We start from the raw sequence: 6,689 nt of genomic DNA, 5'->3' as shown, positions 1-6,689 counted from the left end.
TACAATAAATGTTTAAATGATTAAAATATTTTTACAATTATGTCTTTATATTGCTAGAAGTTTGTTTCTACTTTAGAAAAAGTAGTTTGGAATAAGCACAAAAATATTACTTATATTATATATTAAGAAAAATATATATCTATTTTATCAAATTTACGACATAAAATTACAATAAATGTTTAAATGATTAAAATATTTTTACAATTATGTCTTTATATTGCTAGAAGTTTGTTTCTACTTTAGAAAAAGTAGTTTGGAATAATGGCAAAATAATTATTCAAATATAGATTCGGGCCCTAGTTATTATAAGTTGCTTCAGGTTATTGCTAATAATTTTAGTTAGTAAAAACTTTTTTTTTTATAGTTCCTTTGTATTACATTAAATCATCTGTCAAATGCCCCATAATGGTCATAAAATATATTTCTGGTATTTTTATTTGTCCTTTTTTATTATATCAGCACTGGTAGAATGGTGCCAAAACTGGAGGATTAAAATAAATTTCCAATAAATTCCACCAAGTCACATTTACCTTTCGTCGTAAGCCCATAACCTCTTGCTCCACCGAGGCGTATCTGGACATGCGGAGTTGAGCTTTGGGCTCCATTAAACCGCCAAATTCCTCCCGAATCCAATACTTCCAAAATCCTTAATGCTCTTAATTTCTTAATACTTTGTCACAAAGTCATCTATCAGGACCTCAATGTCCCATATGTTGTCGATTTGGCGGGCACCAGATATCAATCCTTCCATGGTAAACTTCCGAACCATCCAAATCCACAATATTTTTTTCAGTTGTAAATAACAATAAATAAATTATTTTTAAAAAAAGTATTATATATGACAGCCTAGTGTCAATATATTAATCGAGTTACTTATCTAAATAGAAAAGTAAATATTTTTTAAAATTATTTTGGTAATTGAATATATAAATATGTTTTAAAATATAAAACACACATTGCATCATTAGATAAATTTTATAATGGGCTAATTGATTTATATTTTTTTAAATACACATTTTTTGTATATTCATAAATTTATTTATTTTTCAGAACCAGGGACGATCAGCGCTTCAGGCTTCGCTTGATGACGCATACTTTACAACATCTGCACTTCCTCCTTTTCTTTGAGTTAGGCTGAATAGGGGTAAGTTTATGTTAGATTTTATGAATAAAAAATATATATTTTTATTTGTAAGTTTTATTTTCCATTTATTAATTTATAAATAAAATATTGTAATAACTGTGAATTCTTAGTTTATTGAAATTAAAATAAGGTATTATTATTGTAATTTAATTTTTTTTTTAAATATTTTACTTTTAAAGAAAAGAAAAAATGAATATGAACAATGAAATACAACTAATATATAAATCCAGTTTCAATATTGTCTTTATAAGGTGTCTGTGTAAATAAATTTTTAAACTAATGTGTGAGGTTATAAATAAAGCAATAAATAAAAGTCCCTCTTCTTGGTGAAGAGCTTTTGTGGGAAAATCCTCTTGTACTGTCTCTCTCGAGCAGCTGTACATACAACCTCAGCAAGAGAAAGAGATCAAAAGAAAGAAAATTCTAAAGTCGTCCTTTTATTGTTAACTTACTATTGTGTTAGCTGTGTAAAAAAAAAAAAAATAAATTAAAAAAAATACAATAACAATTAACAGCTATCTTTTATTTTTTATTTTAACATATATTTGTTACTTTTTATATCTATATTTTTTGTTTGCATATTTATATATCTATCACTACTTTTATCGATTATATGACATAAAGAGTTTATATTCCAGATACTTAAAATGAATATTAGTTGTATTTCGTATTTTAGGTGTGTTTTATTTATATTAAAGAGAGAAATAATAAAGAAAAAAAAAAGTAAAATCAAATTGGGTTGAAAGAGAAAAAAGAAGAGTTAACACAAAAAATAATAATAAAGTATAGAACGAAGAAAAAAAAATTAAAAAGATAAAAGTACAAAAGCGATGAAAAAAAAAGTCATTCACTATTATTTTATATTGTTTATTGTAATGTCTATATGTTTTAACATTTAAAAAAAAATTTCTGATTAGATTTGAGTAAGTATGCTGTACGAAAAAGGAAATCTGGTGGGGTGTGCGCATCACACAAATTTCACTTACTAACCTAGATAGGTCCCCAAGTTTTGTGAAAATTTGTGAGAACGTGATGCAGTTATCACTATAAATTATCAGTTTTTTGTTAATTTTATAAAAAAAAAAAAGATCAAAGAAGGCGAAAACTTTAAATAAATAAATAAGGTGCCGAAAAAATACTAAGATCAATATAGTAGATTTATTTACTTCCACTTACCTATATATAATATATATAGTAACAAAAAGTATGGCTATCGTGAAAAATTTCGAGTTCCAGTTTTAAACGGAAATGCACGTTTTGAAGTTTCCTGAGTCCAAATTAACAAATACCAAAAAATGGTCAGTGTGTATATGGTCAGCCCAGGTGATTCAATCAAAAGGTCAGACTTACGAAATTGAAATTCAATGTATAAGGCGAGTATATACATGGTGGTGACTGCAAATTTTTCAATTAAGTCGACTGAACGGAAGTACCACTTCATAGAATAGATTTAAAAAAAATTTTTTTTTCAATTTCGTAAAAAAACGGCTCTAAAGATTTTATTATATTCGGTTTATTAATGAAAAAAATGAATGATATTTAGATTATCTCTATAGGAATTCTGGTGAGTCAATTCATAAAAAAGTTTTTGAGGTTAATGACTTCCGGTTTAATGAAATTTTTATTAAATTATCATGACATGTTACAACGTTTCGGGACCACTGTCCCATATTCATGTACTTTAAACCTATAACAATAATAAAACCATCATAACAACAATCTTCATCCTTATTATTTTAATTCACACAATTATATTCATCTCATAATTTCCTATGGGAAATCATGTCACAATTTGTGCATCTTCACTACTCCTTAGCACAGCCATCACTCTATATTTCTTACTACCTCTTTGGACCTTATCTCATGTCCAGTGTGCTGTTTGGTTACCTCCCTGTTTTTTACAAGTCCTGCTTTGTATTTAACATCAACTTAATGATTTTTTACTTAAACCCGTTTATTTCATCTGATTTTTATGTTTATATTTTGAGTCTATTTATAATGTCGGCGTAATGTGTATTTAAGTGTTAAGTGTCAGTTTTGTAGTTAACTGTGTTTTGTATGTTTTTTGTTATATATATAGCTTCTAGAAATCTTCTGCTTTTTGTATTGAATGATATTTAGTAATGATATTAAGTCTAACCCTCATCGAAGTAGTCTGACAGGGCTTAAAGGACGAATTTTCCAAAAATCTTCCTTAAAGTATCTTCAATTCTATTTATTTGAAATGATTAACTGTTTTTTTCTGTTAGTAAGAATAAAAAACGAATAAATATAACCCATGAATGGATTTTACAACTAACCGAAATTTGGATGTGCCATCTTAAGTCCGTTATTAAAAAAAAATTGAATCAGGACCCTTAAAACCCTAATATACAAGCCATCCAAGATAAATCCAAAACTAAAATGCGCCTAAGAACTTTACCAAACTAATAATTAGTAATTAAAAATGTAGTTCCCATAAAAGAAAGAATATATTTGTTTTATATATGGCATAGTTTCGAAAAACAATGTTTTTTTACTTAATAAAAAAATTATTATCACGTGAATACTTTAAGAAGCATTTATTTTCCTTGTACTTTAAATTACGGAATATATTTTTTACTTTGAATAATGAACAATAAAGAATAAAAAAAACAAAATAAGAAGTAAGAAATTCTTGTTTTGTTTTTTATTCTTTTCTATTTTTTTGAATTCTGTTTTTTTATTTCTTTTGGAATTTATCTTTAAATAATTTTCCTTTGTTACATAAATTTAATACGTTCATGTATCAATGCAACAAATGAATTATGCACTATTTATTTAAAATATACGCTTTGTAGGGTTTACTACAGAAAAGAAAATATGTATAATCATATTAAATTATATTAAGGTGGAGAACAAATTTTAATTATTACTTTCAAGATATATCACGTTAAAAACAACAAAAAACTCAGATAAAATCCCCTATTACAGGAGAGCCAAGTTTATTAGGAGCATTTCCACGGCTCACCATTATCGGCCTTCGTTAAAGGGGCCCTTATCTTCATATTTATCTCCAGCCCGGGCTGGAATTTGGTAGTGCTATTAGGTCGAGGAAATAAGGATGGTGTCAGACCAGGGGCCAAAGGTCACAGGCTACCGAATTTCACTCGGAATTTCACAGCGATTAAAAATTTTTAATTTAGTTCTTATCTACCGATCAGCTATCACAAGTTATGAACTTCCAGTTTATGTAATCAAACTGTATTTGTTTCATGTATGCAAATCAGTTCGAGGTCATTATTGCCTTAATTTCCGAATTTTTATTAGACTTTATCAGCATAATAAAAAATATCAGAAATTTTTATTAGTTCATATTGTCTTAATTTCCGAATTTTATCTTGATTGCTGAATTTAAATGTATAGAATGGGAACTTGTGGTAAAATTTTATGGTAAAGTTTAGAGTGATTAAGAAATTCGAAAAGTTTATCTACAGTCTGTTTGTTATCCTGCCAAATTGAATGGAGATCTGCTGGTTATTTACACAAAGATTTGATGAAGTTGTATGCTTGGCATTCGGTTAGGATGTGTTTTACAGTCGCGTTCCGCATGCAGATGGAGAATCGCGGGCCATAAGGTAACCGTGGGTCAGGCGCGTATGACCTATTCGAAGGCGCCTCAAAATCACCTCATCTCTGCGCATATTTCTAGTGGATGATATCCAAGGTTATAAACATCACTTCTAATTTCCCGTAATTTATTATCAGTAACATTTGCCCACAATGCCATTTAAATTTAATTGTATGCTTGATGAGGGCAGTGAAGTCATCAATAGGCACACCGAAGAACACAGAAATACCGTCTCTATTGGCAGACTTTATTGAATAATTGTGCTTTTGATTTAGCGGGTTTGTTGAGAAAATATTTTTTAAACTGAGTTGGACTAAAAATGAATCTGACCATATGACGTGTATTTTTTTTTGGTATGAAAAACATTTAAGATCTTGTAGATTACAAGTATTTCAGCTGTATAGCTACTACTTATCGGCGACAGAGAGAATAGGTTCGATCAGGCACAAACTCTTAATGAGTTCTTAGAGCGGTCAGTATAAATGAAGTCTGCGTCACCAAATTTGTCTTGCAGCCTAAGAAATTCATATTTATACCGATATGTTGGGGCTATATTTTAAGGTAGCCTTGAAAGGGAAAATTTTGGGTAGGTAAATAAGGATAAGATGATGTGATAACAGTATCTTGCAATGTAGGTATTTCTGTCAATTAAAAATACATACATCAAAAATAGACGTAGAAACACAAATTATTTGTTCAAAATTATTCAAAAGAAATAGGCTGATATTTTTAAAAACAAAAAGGATATTTTCAGTGAAACTTAAAACGTATTTAGTGAATGTAATCACAAAATAATTAATTACATTCATTTTTAGTAAATTTATAATTTTTTTTAGGGAGAAAGGTAGGATGGTAGAGAGTGAGTAATACCTAAACTTTTGTCCATAATTGAAGAGCTATGAGAAAGCTAATTGTATTAAATGCTTTTATCATTGGATTCAATTTTTCAACTTCTTAAAACAACCTAGATTTTACTTTTTAGAAAAAATATGCAAAGCATATTGAATAAGTATTTAAAAATATTAAATAAGTATTTGAAAATATTCTTCCAAGCGAAATTTTCTTTTTAATTTCCCTTTAAATATCATAAATTCAGATTTTTTATGTACATAAAATACCACTAACCTACAAGTAATAAAAACTAACAAGTAATAAGTAATTGTAGAAAAAGTTGTGTATATTCCTGTTAATCAGACTAATCGATTTTCATTTAAAAATATATAAACAGTTAATATTAAAAATAAATGTAAAAATTTTTAACATAAAAACCACAAATATAACTTCCTAACTAATGGTACAAGAGTCGGGAAGAAAAACAGGAAGTTATCTCACTCCAATTTTTTATTACTTTAATGAAAACTATGTACAATTGCTAGTCAAAACTTATGAGTCTGCCAGGTATAGCTAGAGGGAATAAAAAATGGCGGCTGTTTCAAAACGTTAAAATAATTATTTTTTTATTCAGAGTAAAATAATATTTTTTATATCTTAAAAACTAACAACAACAATAGAAAACATAAAAGAACATTATTGAAATAAGAGTTTGCTGAAATATTACCCCTAATAGAGCTATTTACCCCAAACTTAAAAATATTAAAAAATATAAAAAAGTTAGTACGTACTTCAATTGTGATTGCTGGATGAATAAGCCAAAAAAAAAATCCATTAATCAAATAAAAACGTAATAATTAAAAACAAATATTTATTACTTTTAACTTAATATTGTTTGGAGTTCTATCAATGGGTAGATTCTCCACATGTTTGTATCATGTCACTATCTCACCTACAGCAAATTTACTTGTTGTATATATTTTTATACAGTTGTAAATAACAATAAATTAATGATTTTAAAAAAATCAAATTTCAATAGAGATGTAGTTTATTCTTTTGATTTTCATGCTATATTCCGAGATTTTTTTATTTTAGTATTATTTATAACAATAAAAAACTAACAAA

The 6,689-nt window shown here is 27.4% G+C and overlaps 1 long non-coding RNA gene across 1 annotated transcript in view; it reads left to right on the top strand.

Moving 5' to 3' along the window:
• LOC106685677 (uncharacterized) overlaps nt 1-6,689 on the top strand; it is a 297,461-nt gene that overhangs the window by 106,892 nt on the left and 183,880 nt on the right. Inside the window, exon 2 of the long non-coding RNA XR_001343883.2 lies at nt 1,051-1,144. This is a non-coding gene — a long non-coding RNA (uncharacterized lncRNA). The remainder of the gene's footprint in view (nt 1-1,050; nt 1,145-6,689) is intronic.

The sequence above is a fragment of the Halyomorpha halys genome, unplaced genomic scaffold, assembly GCF_000696795.3.
Source record: "Halyomorpha halys isolate HHAL.00 unplaced genomic scaffold, Hhal_1.1 Scaffold724.1, whole genome shotgun sequence".
Classification (NCBI taxonomy): domain Eukaryota; kingdom Metazoa; phylum Arthropoda; class Insecta; order Hemiptera; family Pentatomidae; genus Halyomorpha; species Halyomorpha halys.
Note: the sequence above shows the minus strand (reverse complement) of the source record. Positions and strands in the feature narration are given on the sequence as shown.